This window comes from Capra hircus (genome assembly GCF_001704415.2).
Source record: "Capra hircus breed San Clemente chromosome X unlocalized genomic scaffold, ASM170441v1, whole genome shotgun sequence".
Taxonomy (NCBI): domain Eukaryota; kingdom Metazoa; phylum Chordata; class Mammalia; order Artiodactyla; family Bovidae; genus Capra; species Capra hircus.
Window position 1 is genome coordinate 31,203,468 of NW_017189516.1, and position 17,536 is coordinate 31,221,003.

Below are 17,536 nucleotides of genomic sequence, written 5' to 3' on the forward strand. Positions count from 1 at the left end.
TGTGCAGGTCAGGAAGCAACAGTTAGAACTGGACATGGAACAACAGACTGGTTCCAAATAGGAAAAGGAGTACGTCAAGGCTGTATATTGTCACCCTGCTTATTTAACTTCTATGCAGAGTACATCATGAGAAACTCTGGGCTGGAAGAAGCACAAGCTGGAATCAAGATTGCTGGGAGAAATATCAAGAACCTCAGATATGCAGGTGACACCACCCTTATGGCAGAAAGTGAAGAGGAACTAAAAAGCCTCTTGATGAAAGTGAAAGAGGAGAGTGAAAAAGTTGGTTTAAAGCTCAATATTCAGAAAACGAAGATCATGGCATCCGGTCCCATCACTCCATGGGAAATAGATGGGGAAACAGTGGAAACAGTGTCAGACTTTATTTTTGGGGGCTCCAAAATCACTGCAGATGATGATTGCAGCCATGAAATTAAAAGACGCTTACTCCTTGGAAAAAAAAGTTATTACCAACCTAGATAGCATATTCAAAAGCAGAGACATTACTTTGCCGACTAAGGTCCATCTAGTCAAGGCTATGGTTTTTCCAGTGGTCATGTATGGATGTGAGAGTTGGACTGTGAAGAAGGCTGAGCGCCAAAGAATTAATGCTTTTGAACTGTGGTGTTGGAGAAGACTCTTGAGAGTCCCTTGGACTGCAAGGAGATCCAACCAATCCATTCTGAAGGAGATCAACCCTGGGCTGAAACTCCAGTACCTTGGCCACCTCATGCGAAGAGTTGACTCATTGGAAAGACAATGATGCTGGGAGGGATTGGGGGCAGGAGGAGAAGGGGACGACAGAGGATGAGATGGCTGGATGGCATCACTGACTCGATGGACGTGAGTCTGAGTGAACTCCGGGAGTTGGTGATGGACAGGGAGGCCTGGTGTGCTGTGATTCATGGGGTCACAAAGAGTCGGACACGACTGAGCGACTAAACTGAACTGAACAGTATATTGTATTAGTCTATATCATGAGGCTGTATATGAGGACTGTGAATGACAGTAAATACCTGTACTTTCTTGTAGCTCATCTATCTTTTGTAATGTGAAGCATTTTGGGAAGTCTTGAACCTCTTCCACTTGCAAATTTTGGGATTACACGATGCCTTTTTTTCTTTTCTCCTCCCTCCTTCCTTCTGTTTCCTCTCTCTCTCTTTTCAGTTCTCTCACTATGCTCTGTCAGCATACATTCTTAAAACAATTCACAAATTCCTAATCATACATAATGTGAATATTTACAGTACTCATGATTTAAATCTCTTGAACTTATTTAGCCAAGAAAGGAAACATTTGAAGAAGCAGGAATTTAGAGAGAAGTCATAAATGAAAGAAGGAGAGGTAGTTAGCCATGTGAATAGCTGGAGGAAAAGCAAGTCAGACAGGGGAAACAGCCAGTGCAAAGGTCTTGGGGCAGAGATGTGCTTGAAATAGTCAAGGAATGACCAAGAGGCTGGTGTGACAGTAGCAGATAGAGTAAAGGGGAGAGTATTAGGTGATGAAATTCAAAAGGCGATGGGGTCAGATCACAGAGGGATTTGTAAGCTATTTTAAAGACTCACTCTTACTGGAGGAAGAAGTGTCATTGGAGTGTTTTGAGCAAAAGCATGACATGATTTGATTTACATATAAAAAGAACCCTCTGTTATTCTCCAGGTTGAGAATAATCTCCAGAGGAGCAAGAGTGGAAGCTAGATGAGCAGTTTGAAGACCATTGAAATCATCCAGGAGAGAGATGAAAGTGGCTTAGACAAAGACGGCAGTGGTGATAAGTGGTTATGTTCTAGGTACATTAAAAAAGTTGAGCCAGTAAAATCTGCTGATGGATTGCATTTAGGTGTCAGAAAAAAAAGAAGATAATCAAGGAAGACAAGTTTTTGATCTAGGCAACCAAAAAGAGCTAACACTGAAATGGGAAAGGCTAATGGCAGAGCATGTTTGAGTGAGAAGATCAAGAATCCAATTTTAAATATGTTAATTTCAAGATACCTATTATACATCAAGCAGGGACTCTGCATAGGTGGTCACATATCAGTGTTGAATCATAGTAAGTGCTGTCCCAGATTTTTATTTTCGTAAGAGTGCAGTGGATCCAAAAGGTGATGATAAAAAATCCACCACCAACAGTAAATATCCCTGACCCCCTCACCAGCCACACCATCTCTTTTGTACCCTGCACAAGCTGCCTTCCCCAGAGTTGTCTAAGCATCTGTTACCCCGTATTCACTCCTCAACCCACCTGCTCTGGCTTCTAGTGCCGTCTCTACAGATACTTTTCTCTGATGCTACTAGTCACTGTCCATAGTGCAGATCAAGTTTTCAGTTCTCCTGCTACTTAATGTTGTCAATACTTGACAGTGCCGACCAACGACATCCTCGTTGGGATGTGCTCTTTCCTCACCTTCCAAGTTTTTCTCCTTTCTCTCTTGCTTAGCCTCCATTGCTAGTTTATCCTTCTCATCCCAGTCTTTGAATGTTGGAGTTCATAAAGATTCCCTCTTAGAGCCTCTTTTCCCCTTATTCTTTAGCCCTGGGCAGTGTCGTCCATTCATGGTGTCAAATATCATCCATATGTGTTTGACTCAAAAATATATGTCTCTAGGAACTTCCAGGGTGGTCCAGTGGTTAAGGCTTTGCCTTCCAATGGAGGGGGTGCAAGTTTGATTCCTGGCCAGGGATCTAAGATACTATATGCCCTGGGGCCAAAAAAATGAAGCATAAAACAGAAGCAATACTGTAACACATATGAGTGCTAGCTGCTTCTTACAACTCTTTTCTCTGCCTTGCCTCAGTTTTGCCTTTTTGTTCTTTCAGCCCTCCACAACCTATATAATTAAATCCCAATATTAAAAACCTCTCTATTAAAATACTTAGGGCAGTTTCTGTTTTCTCAAATGGGCCCTTACTGATACAACAACTCTGGTTATGAGTCCATTTGGGGTTTTTTCATCTTTTCTTAAGTCATTTTCAATACTTTTCATCTTCCTAGAGATTTATCCATGTTATCAGCAGAATTGTGCCAAGTATTTTCTTCTAGTTCTTTCAAAATCCTCTGTTTCTATGATAATAAACCTAATCTCATTCGTAGATTTTTTGATTCATTCTCATATTCTTCCTTATTTAGGGTATTTTAGGTTTTTGTCCCCTTTCTGAAGAAACAACTGCATTTGATTAATTTGTGAATTCTGTCATTTTTTATAATTCACTATATTTTTATCTTATGAATGTATTTTTCTGCTTTTATCAGTTGTTTCCCTGTTTTTAAAAACATTAAGTTGGCTATTTATTTCATTTGTTGTCATCTTTTCTATCTAGTAATGAAACTGCTGAAGTGTATGGATTCCTTGATTCCTACTTTACTTCTTTTAATTGTTCTTTAGATAGACTCTTTCTGTGGCTTTGATATCTTCTTTGGCCTAAAAGTTACTTGAGATTTTTTTAAAAGTGAAATTTGCTCAGTCATGTCCGGCTCTTTGCAACCCCATGGACTATACAGTTCATGGAATTCTCCAGGCCAGAATACTGGAGTGGGTAGCCTTTCCCTTCTCCAGGGGATCTTCGAACCCAAGTCTCCAGCATTGCAAGCAGATTCTTTACCAGCTGACCCACAGGGGAAGCTCTAATTTCTATATAATTAAGTTATTTTAGATTCTATGCTTGTTATTAACTTAAGCTTCATTATTTGGGGTCAACAAATATAATCTCCATTAATGTACTTGGGAGGACTTACTGAAGTTTTCTTTGCTTATGCCTTATTCCTTCAATTCTAATATAAACTTTAATTTTACTGCTTTTTTTATTGATTCTAAGACATTTTAATATTTATGAAATATGACATCTTACCAGCAATGAATGGTATCTTGCAGTTACCTATTGGTAGTGTTTTTACTTTCTTAGTGGGACATAAAATAGTTAGATTTTACAGTCTGATGACATCTTAAATATAATGAATATATTTTGTTTAAATCACTCTAAAATTGTAACATGCCTCAAAATCTCTATGAAAAGAAACTTGACAGCTATTAGGTTTTTTCCCTACAGCTATTACTGAATCATTGGTGTATCTTATTGTTGATGAAATCTTACAATGAAAGACAAAGTCTTATAGTTCTACGGATACATTAAAAAAAAAAAAGGAAGTACTACCTCTTTTCAGGGTATAAAGTTCAACATATATCTATTTAATCAATTACCTTAATTATGCTATTTAAATCCTTAGGAAAACCTTACTTAGATTTTGATGATAGTGGTACATGAGGAGTTGGTATACTCAATCTGTTGTACTGCAGAATAAGTCAAAGTATCCAATTTTTGGACTTGTTTATTTCTCATTGTAGTTCCTTCAGTATTTAAATGTATGCATGTTGAATGTACATTATTTGTTGCACAAATAAGTGTTAGTTCATTATTTGAATCGTACCTTTTATCATTAAAAATTGATTCTCTTTGTCATTTTAATGTGTTTTTAAAAATTTAACCTTACAGGATATTAATTTTGGTGACCAATTTTTCATTTTGGTTCCATTTGCCTGATGTTTTTGCCCATTGTTTTAATTTAAATCTCTGTATATTGAACTGTTTTTGTAGTAATTGGATTTTGCCAGCTTCCCCAGTCCTTGGTTTTTTTAATTTCAATTCATCTCTTGGTTGACTTGATTTTGTCATCAGGTGATTTTTTTCCCAAGAAGAGCTTGTGGGTGCAATATTCTCTGAGTTTTTATATGTTTTAAAATACCTTTCTTTTTTTATATCTGGACAACAGACTGACTGTAACATGATGGGGTCCCACTCCCTGCCCCAGAACTCTGAGCATTGCTATGGCAAAGTTTGAAGTCTCCCTGATTTATTCTAGCTTTTTCCATGGATGCCCATTAGATTTGAGGGCTTCCCTGGTAGCTCAAATGGTAAAGAATCCGCCAGCAATGCAGGAGACCCTGGTTTGATCCTGGCATCGGGAAGATCCCCTGGAAAAGGAAATGGCAACCCATTCCAGTCTTCTTGCCTGGGAAATCCCATGGACAGAGGAGCCTGGTGGGCTACAGTCCATGGGATCACAAGAGTCAGACATGAGAGTGACTAACACACACGTAAGATTCTATGTATTCACTGAGGTTCAGTAACTACTTGTATATGTCTCACTCTATATCACCTTTCCCTTGAATTTAGTATACACTCAATCCACAGATTCATGTCTTCCTTAATTTCAAGCGAATTTCCTTTAATTTTATCACTGAATATTTTTTCTCCTCTAGGTTTTCTATCCTTTTCTTCTGGTGCTTATCAGTATTCTTTTGTCTCCCATTCATAGCTGTCACTTTTTTCCCCTATTTAGTTTCACTTATTTCCCCTTTTTCAATTCAAATTGGACAGTTTGTTTTCAAGGCATCTCCATATTACTTTCTTCTGATATCAGTAACATCTTTTCTACTTTGTGTCTTTCAAATGTGATTGCATTCTGAAATAATTCATTTAAAGAAAGATTTTTAAAAATCATGGTGAATATGTCAATATTTGATAAAATTGGGTTGGAGGTACATGAGAAATGCATATCAAAACCACAGTGAGGTACCATCTCATGCTGGTCAGAATGGCTGCCATCAAAATGTCCACAAACAATAAATGCTGGAGAGGGTGTGGAGAAAAGGGAACCCTCTTACACTGTTGGTGGGAATGCAAACTCGTATGGCTATGGAGAACAGTGTGGAGATTCCTTAAACAATTGGAAATAGAACTGCCATGTTCTTAGTCGCTCAGTCGTGTCTGACTCTTTGTGACCCCATGGACTGTAGCCCAGCAGACTCCTCTGTCCATGGAGTTCTCCAGACGAGAATACTGGAGTCGGTTGCCATGTCCTCCTCCAGGGGATCTTCCCAACCCAGGGATCAAACCCAGGTCTCCCGCATTGCAGGCAGAACTGCCATACAACCCAGCAATCCCACTGCTGGGCATACACACCGATGAAACCAGAATTGAAAGAGACATGTGTACTCCAATGTTCATTGCAGCACTGTTTACAATAACTAGGACATGGAAGCAACCTAGATGTCCATCAACAGATGAATGGATAAGAAAGTTGTAGTACATATACACAATGGAATATTACTCAACTATTAAAAAGAACACATTTGAGTCAGTTCTTATGAGGTAGATGAAACTGGTGCCTATTATACAGGGTGAAGTCAGTCAAAAAAAAAAAAAACACACCAGTACAGTATACTAACACATATATATGGAATTTAGAAAGATGGTAATGATGACCCTGTATACAAGACAGCAAAAGAGACACAGATGTAAAGAACAGACTTTTGGACTCTGTGTGACAATGTGAGGGTGGGATGATTTGAGAGAATAGCAGTGAAACATGTATATTCAGTTCAGTTCAGCTCAGTCACTCAGTCATGTTCTGCTGTTTGTGACCCCGTGAATTGCAGCATGCCAGGCCTCCCTGTCCATCACCACCTCCCTGAGTTCACTCAGACTCATGTCCATTGAGTGGGTGATGCCATTCAGCCATCTCATCCTCCGTTGTCCCCTTTTCCTCCTGCCCCCAACCCCTCCCAGCATCAGAGTCTTTCCCAATGAGTCAACTCTTTGCATGAGGTGGCCAAAGTATTGGAGTTTCAGCTTTAGCATCAGTCCTTCCAATGAACACCCAGGACTGATCTCCTTCAGAATGGACTGGTTGGATCTCCTTGCAGTCCAAGGGACTCTCAAGAGTCTTCTCCAACACCACAGTTCAAAAGCATCAATTCTTCGGCCCTCAGCTTTCTTCACAGTCCAACTCTCACATCCATACATGACCACTGGAAAAACCATAGCCTTGACTAGATGGACCTTTTTTGGCAAAGTAACGTCTCTGCTTTTGAATATGCTTACTCACTGTGTGTGTGTGTGTGTGTGTGTGTGTGTGTGTGTGTGTGTGTGTAGATAGGATAATATACATGTATTATTTGTTTTAGAGCAGTCCTTTCATTTATGAATTTATTTCTTTATATTTTACTTTTTGCTTAATTCTCCCTTTCTCTCTTCCCACATTAAACTTCATCATACTGATAATCCATAAATCAAGTTAGTCTATTGTAAATACTTTTATTTTATTCACAGAGATCTAATCCTACGCAAACACAATGTATCTACACAGATAAATGCACACACACAGCTAATCTGCATAATAAACTACCCCAAAACTCAGTAATTCAATATGGCAGCTACATAATATTGTAGTTCATAGCTCATGAGATTGGAATTTGGTTCCTCTTGGATAGGTTCGCTCATAAACCTCAGGATCAGCTAGGGACTCTACTCTAGGTTTGGTTTGTCTGTCTTTTATCTTTGCTAGAGTTGCTCTGATTCAAAGATCCCTCATCATGCTCCTGGAATCAGTGAGCTCACCCAGGAATAGCCTTCCCATAGTGATAGGAGAAATAGAGGCAGGCAGGCTCAGTCGCCCAGGCACTTTTTCAAGTGTCTGTTTGTGCCACATCAGCGGACACCCCTTTGGCTTACATCATAATCAGTGGGCAGGGGAATCAGTTTCATCTGTTTTTTTTTCATTTTGAAGTTTGGGGGTTAAAAAATTTTTTTAACTTATTTATTTATTTATTTTTAAATAGAAATTTATTTATTTTAATTGGAGGTTAGTTACTTTACACTATTGTATTGGTTTGGCCATACATCAACATGAATCTGCCACAGGTATACACGTGTTCCCCATCCTGAACCCCCCTCCCTCCTCCCTCCCGGTACCATCCCTCTGGGTCGTCTCAGTGCACCAGCTCCAAGCATCCAGTATCATGCATCGAACCTGGACTGGCGATTCGTTTCATATATGATATTATACATGTTTCAATGTCATTCTCCCAAATCATCCCACCCTCGCCCTCTCCCACAGAGTCCAAAAGACTGTTCTATACATCTGTGTCTCTTTTGCTGTCTCACACACAGGGTTATCGTTACCATCTTCCTAAATTCCATATATATGCGTTAGTATACTGTATTGGTGTTAACTTATTTATTTTTTAATTGAAGGATAATTACCTTACAGAATTTTGTTGTTTTCTGCCAAACATAAGCATGAATCAGCCATAGGTATACATACGTATTTCATCTCTTGATGGAAGAAATTGTGAGATGACATGGCAAGGGCATGAGTACAGGAAGGAGCACAAAACTGGAACCATGATGCTATCTCTCTTATACACAGATATGATAAACAAACATACATGCCTTCATCTGGTGAGTGTTTGCTTTACAAATGTTGCTGTTATTTAGTCGCTAAATCTTGTCTGACTCTTTGCAACCCCATGGACTGTGGTCCGCCAGGCTCCTTTGTTCATGGAATTCTCCAGGCAAGAATACTGGAATGGGGTGCCATTCCTCCCCTCAAAGGTCAAACCCACGTCTCCTGCATTGGCAGGTGGATTATTTACCGCTGAGCTACCAGGGAAGCCCTTACGAACAAAGGTTTACACTAATTTGTGTGCATCCTTCTTTTCTCAATGATGCTCATGGAAATACCTCCAAGTCATTTTCGTTACTCTGATTCAATTTTGTTGACTGCACCCCATGAGCAGTTGGTTCCCCAACCAGGGGTCAAACCCATGCCCCCTACAGTGGAAGTGTGCGGTCCTAACTATTGTACTGCCAGAGAAGTCTCTCTGATTCAATTTTTAAATGCTGCATATTATTCCATTTTGTAGATGTACTATAATTATTTAACCATTTCTCTCCCGATGGGTGTTCAATTTGTTTCCTTTTTTCTGGTTATTCATTTTGAATGATACAGAAAAAAAGTCTCTTCTGGGTAAAAGGTTATTTGTATTGCTAATTTTAATAGAAATTTCCAGGTTACTTTTTAAATAAAGCTTCAGCGCTTCAGTTTAATCGACAATTTATGTCATTCTTCCCTATATTACCCCTAAGAAGTGGGAGCATTGCTCTTTATTAATCTTTACCACTTTGTTGTATATAAAATGACTACTGCTTCATTTTTCCTTTCTCTAACTGGTTATGAATTTGAGCATCTTTTCATATGATTTCACCATTTGAATTTGCACTTCTGTTACTAGTCTGTTTATATCCTTTCCTCCTTTCTATTGAGTTGCTTTTCATTTTCTTATCAATTTATAAGAACACTTTGTATATTATAGAAACTATACCTTTGATTGTCCTATGCCATTTAGTATTTTTCTGGCTCTTTGTTTATTCACTTAGTTTGTGGTATCCTTTGTCATGCAAAAGTTTGGTTTGAAGCTGCTTTTAATGTTTAAATACTTATTGAGCTAAACGGTTCTAGAAACACTGCTGTGTTCACTAAGCCAGTGTAATCATTAGAAAGTTGAGTGGGGGAGGCGGATCATCTCTTGACACTGTGCAGAGCTTCCCCCAAATTCTCAGTGCGTGCAAAAGAGAAGTGAAATAGGGCATTTCAATTATACCTCTACAAAATTGAAAAAGGAGAGAGATAAATGAGAAGTCACAGGCAAAGGACATGTGACTGAAGCCCCAACAAGTGTTATTTAATGGAAAAAAGCCCACTTGGGTTAACTAGACCTGAAGGAGGGGCTCAGCTAGAGCACTGTATTCATTTCCTGGGGCTGCTATAGCAAGGTACCACAAATGGGACGATTTCAAGCAACAGGAATTTATTGTCTCACAATTCTAAACATCTGAAATCAAGGTGTTAGCAAGGCTGTTTTTTTCTGGAGGTTCTAAGTGGGAGGTTCTCTTGCCTCTCTCCTAGCTTCTAGTGGTAGCGGGCAATCCTTGGCTTTCCTTAGCATGTAAACACATGACTTCAGTCTCTGCCTCCATTATCACCTGGCTTTTCTCCCTGTGTGTCTTGACATGGTGCTCTTATAAAAACACCAGTCATTGGATTTAGGGCCCACTATAACGCATTATGGTGACTTCCCTGGTGGCTCAGATGGCAAAGCATCTGCCTACAATGCAGGAAACCTGGGTTCGATCCCTGGGTCAGGAAGATCCCCTGGAGAAGAAAATAGCAACCCACTCCAGTACTCTTGCCTGGAAAATCCCATGGACAGAGGAGCCTGGTAGGCTACAGTCCATGGGGCTGCAAAGAGTCGGACAGGACTGAATGACTTCACTTTCTATAATGCATCATGATCACATGTTAACCTAAACAGTTACATCTGCAAAGACCATATTTCTCAATAAAGTCCCATTCTGAGGTTCTGGGTGGACATGAATTCTTCAGGGACACCATTCATCCCAGAACAGTCTGTCCTTTGCCTGCACCTCCTTCTAAAAATATCACATCAGTCTTGCATGCAAATATATACCCAAAAGTCTTGTCACATTTCAGCATTGACTCTAAATCCAAAATCTCATACAAATACTGTCAATTCAAAAAGTTCAAAATCTTGGGACTTCCCCAGTAATTTAGTTTCACCAAACATTTGGGTAACCACTCAGTTCAGTTCAGTGGCTCAGTCGTGTCTGACTCTTTGCAACCCCATGAATCACAGCACGCCAGGCCTCCCTGTCCATCACCAACTCCCGGAGTTCACTCAGACTCATGTCCATTGAGTGGGTGATGCCATCCAACCATCTCATCCTCTGTCATCCCCTTCTCCTCCTGCACCCAATCCCTCCCAGCATCATTGTCTTTCCAATGAGTCAACTCTTCTCATGAGCTGGTCAAAGTATTGGAGTTTCAGCTTTAGCATCAGTCCTTCCAATGAGCACCCTGGACTGATCTCCTTTAGGATGGACTGGTTGGATCTCCTTGCAGTCCAAGGGACTCTCAAGAGTCTTCTCCAACACCACAATTCAAAAGCATCAATTCTTCGGCACTCAGCTTTCTTCACAGTCCAACTCTCACATCCATACATGACCACTGGAAAAACCATAGCCTTGACTAGATGGACCTTTGTTGGCAAAGTAATATCTCTGCTTTTGAATGTGCTGTCTAGGTTGGTCATAACTTTCCTTCCAAGGAGTGAGCATCTTTTAATTTCATGGCTGCAATCACCATCTGCAGTGATTTTGGAGCCCAAAAAGATAAAGTCTGACACTGTTTCCACGGTTTCCCTATCTATTTCCCACGGAGTGATGGGACCGGATGCCATGATCTTCGTTTTCTGAATATTGAGCTTTAAACCAACTTTTTCACTCTCCTCTTTCACTTACATCAAGAGGCTTTTTAGTTCCTCTTCACTTTCTGCCATAAGGGTGGTGTCATCTGCATATCTGAGATTATTGATATTTCTCCCAGCAATTTTGATTCCAGCTTGTGCTACTTCCAGCCCAGCGTTTCTCATGATGTACTCTGCATAGAAGTTAAATAAGCAGGGTGACAATATACAGCCTTGACGTACTCCTTTTCCTATTTGGAACCAGTCTGTTGTTCCATGTCCAGTTCTAACTGTTGCTTCCTGACCTGCACATAGGTTTCTCAAGAGGCAAGTCAGGTGGTCTGGTATTCCCATCTCTTTCAGAATTTTCCACAGTTTATTGTGATCCATACAGTCAAAGGCTTTGGCATAGTCAATAAAGCAGAAATAGATGTTTTTCTGGAACTCTCTTGCTTTTTTGATGATCCAGCGGATGTTGGCAATTTGATCTCTGGTTCCTCTGCCTTTTCTAAAACCAGCTTGAACATCTGGAAGTTCACGGTTCACGTATTGCTGAAGCCTGGCTTGGAGAATTTTGAGCATTACTTTACTAGCGTGTGAGATGAGTGCAATTGTGTGGTAGTTTGAGCATTCTTTGGCATTGTTTTTCTTTGGGATTGGAATGAAAAGTGACCTTTTCCAGTCCTGTGGCCACCGCTGAGTTTTCCAAATTTGCTGGCATATTGAGTATAGCACTTTCACAGCATCATCTTCCCGGATTTGAAATAGCTCAACTGGAATTTCATCACCTCCACTAGTTTTGTTCGTAGTGATGCTTTCTAAGGCCCACTTGACTTCACATTCCAGGATGTCTGGCTCTAGGTGAGTGATCGCGCCATCATGATTATCTTGGTCGTGAATGTCTCTTTTGTACAGTTCTGTGTATTCTTGCCACCTCTTCTTAATATCTTCTGCTTCTGTTAAGTCCATACCATTTCTGTCCTTTATTGAGCCCATCTTTGCATGAAATGTTCCCTTGGTATCTCTAATTTTCTTGAAGAGATCTGTAGTCTTCCTCATTCTGTTATTTTCCTCTATTTCTTTGCATTGATCACTGAGGAAGGCTTTCTTATCTCTCCTTGCTATTCTTTGGAACTCTGCATTCAGATGCTTATATCTTTCCTTTTCTCCTTTGCTTTTGGCTTCTCTTCTTTTCACAGCTATTTGTAAGGCCTCCCCAGACAGCCATTTTGCTTTTTTGCATTTCTTATCCATGGGGATGATCTTGATCCCTGTTTCCTGTACAATGTCATGAACCTCATTCCATAGTTCACCAGGCACTCTGTCTATCAGATCTAGTCCCTTAAATCTATTTCTCACTTCCACTGTATAATCATAAGGGATTTGATTAGGTCATACCTGAATGGTCTAGTGGTCTTCCCCACTTTCTTCAATATAAGTCTGAATTTGGTAATAAGGAGTTCATGATCTGAGCCACAGTGAGCTCCCTATCTTGTTTTTGCTGACTGTATAGAGTTTCTCCATCTTTGGCTGCAAAGAATATAATCAATGCGATTTTGGTGTTGACCATCTGGTGATGTCCATTTATGGAGTCTTCTCTTGTGTTGTTGGAAGAGGGTGTTTGCTATGACCAGTGCGTTTTCTTGGTAAAACTCTATTAGCCTTTGCCCTGCTTCATTCTGTATTCCGAGACCAAATTTGCCTGTTACCCCAGGTGTTTCTTGACTTCCTACTTTTGCATTCCAGTCCCCTATAATGAAAAGGACATCTTTGTTGGGTGTTAGTTCTAAAAAGTCTTGTAGGTCTTCATAGAACTGTTCAACTTCAGCTTCTTCAGTGTTACTGGTTGGGGCATAGGCTTGGATTACCGTGATATTGAATGGTTTGCCTTGGAAACAAACAGAGAACATTCTGTCGTTTTTGAGATTGCATCCGAGTACTGCATTTCAGACTCTTTTGTTGACCATGATGGCTACTCCATTTCTTCTAAGGGATTCCTGCCCACAGTAGTAGATATAATGGTCATCTGAGTTAAATTCACCCATTCCAGTCCATTTTGATTTTCTGATTCCTAGAATGTCAACGTTCACTCTTGCCATCTCCTGTTTGACCACTTCCAATTTGCCTTGATTCATGAACCAGACAGTCCAGGTTCCTATGCAATACTGCTCTTCACAGCATTGGACCTTGCTTCTATCACCAGCCACATCCACATCTGGGTATTGTTTTTGCTTTGGCTCCATCCCTTCAGTCTTTTTGGAGTTATTTCTCCACTGATCTCCAGTACTATATTGAGCACCTACCAACCTGGGGAATTCCCCTTTCAGTATCCTGTCATTTTGCCTTTTCATACTGTCCATGGGGTCCTCAAGGCAAGAAAACTGAAGTGGTTTGCCATTCCCTTTCCAGTGGACCACATTCTGTCAGACCTCTCCACCATGACCCTCCTGTCTTGGGTGGCCCCACACAACATAGCTTAGTTTCATTGAGTTAGACAAGGCTGTAGTCCATATGATTAGATTGGTTAGTTTTCTGTGAGTATGGTTTCAGTGTGTCTGCCCTCTGATGCCCTATCTCAACACCTACCATCTTACTTGGGTTTCTCTACCCTGGACGTTGGGTATCTCTTCACGGCTGCTCCAGCAAAGTGCAGCCGCTGCTCCTTACCTTGGACGAGGGGTATCTCCTCACGGGTGTCCCTCCTGACCTTGAACATGGAGTAGCTCCTCTCGACCCTCCTTTGCCGGCACAGCCGCTGCTCCTTGGATGTGGGGTTGCTCCTCTCAGCCGCCTCCCCTGACCTTGGGTAACCACTAGCCAAAATTAAATTAATTAATATAAAACTAATTAAAATTAACTGAAACTTAAATTCTGGAGAAGGAAATGGCAACCCAGTCCAGTATTCTTGCCTGGAGAATCCCAAGGACGGAGGAGCTTGGTGGGCTGCCATCTATGGGGTCACATAGACGTGACTGAAGCAACTTAGCAGCAGCAGAAACTTAAATTAATTACATATCATTAAAAATTTAGTTCCTCAGTTGCACTGTCACATTTCAAGTCCTCCACAGCCACATATGGCTGGTGGTTACCATACTGAGCAGCTCAGAAATAGGGCATTTCCATCATTGCAGAAAGTCTTATTGGACAGTGCTGCTCTAGAGTATCTGACATTTTTTTGTTTTTGAGGCTGTTTCTTCTGATGTGAATTCTTCCTCCAACTTGTGTTTTATGTTTACTTTCTTCTTTTTTCCCCTAGTTTTGCAGGTGGAGGAGTAGAAGTGGTGCTAATATTGATATAGGCCATGCAGGGTCCTTCCTTCCTTTTGCTTATCTTTATATGGTGGCAGTTCTGAAAAAGACCACTACTTAATAAAAACGTGATGGAGCTTTAGGCTTTCATCCATGCCGACTAACTGGAAATGAACTTAACATCCATCATAAAACACTAAAAAAACTGGACAATATATAGGAGACAAGAGTTTGCTGACTTTAGACCACAAGTGGTAGAGATGGATTATCCTTGAGAGGATGGAAACACAGGGGCGGGGGAACCTCAAATTCACGTCTCCTTTCTGACTTAGAGTACTTTTTTGGATCATGGTGCAGACCAAGCAGAAGATGCTCATGTTACTGAGTTGAGGAGGTCAGAGTTTGGGGCAGCTGGAACATACAGAATTTTCTGACAGAGTACTAAAGAGAGATCAGAGCAGAACAGGACCTAGAATAGCCAATATAGTCTTGGGATTAAAAAAAAGAGTTGTAGTACTCAAACTATTCAAGTTCAAGGATTAATATAAAGCTACCAAATCAAGACAGAAATCAAGGCATAAAGACAAATAGATTAATAAAACAAAGTATAATACATAAATAAATATAGATACCCAGTCAAGTCATTTATGATAAAGTGTGCTGTGTGCTAAGTTGCTTCAGTCATGTCTGACTCTTTGAGACTCTATGGACTGTAGCCCACCAAGCTCCTCTGTCCATGGGATTTTCCAGGCAAGAATACTGGAGTGGGTTGCTATTTCCCCCTCCAGAGGATCTTCCCAACCCAGGGATTGAACACGTGTCTCCTGGGGATCCTGCATTGCAGGCAGATTTTTTACTGCTGAACTACAGGTAAACCCTATGATAAAGAGGCCAAGACAATTCAATGGAAAGAAGGAAAGTCTTTTCAAAAAGTCTTCCAAAACAACTATTCATCCAACTAATTTTGTTTTTTGGCCTCTTGATGAAACATAGACCTAAGCAAACAAGCTAAAACTATAAACTTTTGGAATTAAATGTAGGAAACTATCTTTATGAATTTAAAGAAGCAAGGATTTCCAAATCAGGACACAAAAGAAACTAATCATTAAAAATTGTAAATTTGGTTTCATTGAAAGTAAAAACTCCTCATTCAAAGTAAGCTAAGAAAATGAAAAGGTACGCTATGGTCTAGAAGAAAGTGTTCATAATGTATATGTCTCACAAGGGATTTATATCCAGAATTCATAAAGAATGCCTTCAATAATAAAATAAGAAGCAGCCCAATTTTAAAATGCATAGAATACTTGAAAAGACACTTTGCAAAAGAAAATATATGAAGACCAATAAGCATATGAAAAGATATTCAACATCATCAGTCATCAGAGAAATGGAAATTAAATCACAATATGGTACTTCTTCATACCCACTAAAATGGCTCAAATCTAAGTCTGCAAACACTAAATTTTGGTGAAGATGTGGAGTAATTGAAATCCAGCATTACAGCTGGAGCACAAAATAGTACAACCACTTCGAAAAACTGTGTTTCTTGTAATGTGAAATGCACACCTGTACTATGACCATTGCTTCTACTCTAATTCATTCAAAGAAATAACTTATGTCCACAAAAAGATTTGTTTAAGACCATTTACAGCTCTTTTTATTCATAACCGAAAATTGGAAACCATACAAATGTCTGTTGACAGAAGACTGGATATATGCAGTATATTCAAATGATGGAATACCAGTCAGCAATAAAAATGAATGAATTTCTTATACATGGAACAACATGAATGAATCTTAAAGACATTATGTTGAGCAAGAGAAGCCAAACACGAACAAGTACATACTCAATGATTATGTTGGTATGAAGTAGAAGAATAGGCAAACCTAATTGATAGTGATAGAAATCAGAACAGTGATTGATTGTATTGGAGGGAGGGGGAAAGAGGAGTAGAAGTTGACTGCAAGGGGGCACAAGAGTGCTTTCTTGCATGATGGAAATGTACTATTGTATTCTTGATCAGGATGGGAATTACAGAGGTGTATACATTTGCCAGAACTCATTGAATTGTAAATTTAAGATTTGTGCCTTTTATTGTAGGTAAATTTTACTTCAAACAAACAAAAGGAATATTGTGAGGACAATAAAAGGAAGTATGCTGTGGTAGCCTGCAGCTTTAAATCAGGTATGATGGCTTAGAAAGCTATCCAAATCTCTCTCTCTTCTATAGGATAAGGAGTAGATACTGTTTAAACTGGTTGGTTTAACTTTTCAGCTCATTGGAATTTTTTCTTTCATCAGTTTATGTTTTTCATCTTGTTTGATTTGGTTTGGTTTGGTTTGACTTTTCTTTGCTATGCAACTCTGGCTACTAGCTGCCTTATGGCAAGCTGTTATTACTCCTGCCTCATCTAGTGAAAATTTATCTGGTCTGGGGAAAACAAAAATGGCACATCCAGGGTGTTTTTTGTTTTTGGCCATGTTGCATGGCATGCTGGATCTTTCCTGACCAGGGATCTAGGGATAGAACCTGTGCCCCCTGCAGTGAGAGCGCAGAATCTTAATCATTGACCACCAGGGAAGTCCACACTGTCTTTTCTTTACCGCTGCCTTCCTTGTAATTCTTCAGGATGGAAATAAGTCTATTCAGTGATGGTCTCTAGTCCATCCTGGCCCACTCACCCTCTCAGCCCATTCTCAACCAACCCATTGCCTGTAGATGCCTCAAAACCCTCCCACTTATGTGCAGAACCCTGCTTGAGGTCTGGAGAGTTATTTCTTAGCTCCCCCCATTCCTCTGGCATTGGCCCATAACTTTGCCCAAGGTTCCCTTTACTTGGCAATTATCCTTCACTGTGCTGTATGGGGGCATAGTAATCATGTCTTACTTTCAGCACGGGTGGAATTTTCTTTTGTTTTCCTTCATTCAAATCTGCGGGCTTGGAGCAAAAGGGTGTAACAAATATATGTTTAATTCACCATCTTTTGTTGGAAGCTCTGAATCTGGTGTGAGCTTTTAGAAATCCAGATTTGGCACTGCCCTTCACATGGCAAAAGCCTTTGACTGGCCTCCCAATGCCAAAGGTAGAGTTTCAAAGCCCTGAGATAGCTTACAAGGCTTGACGTGGCCTGCCTTTTACTTAGCTTTCCAGTGTCATCTCACTGCTGGTCCGCCACATCTAGG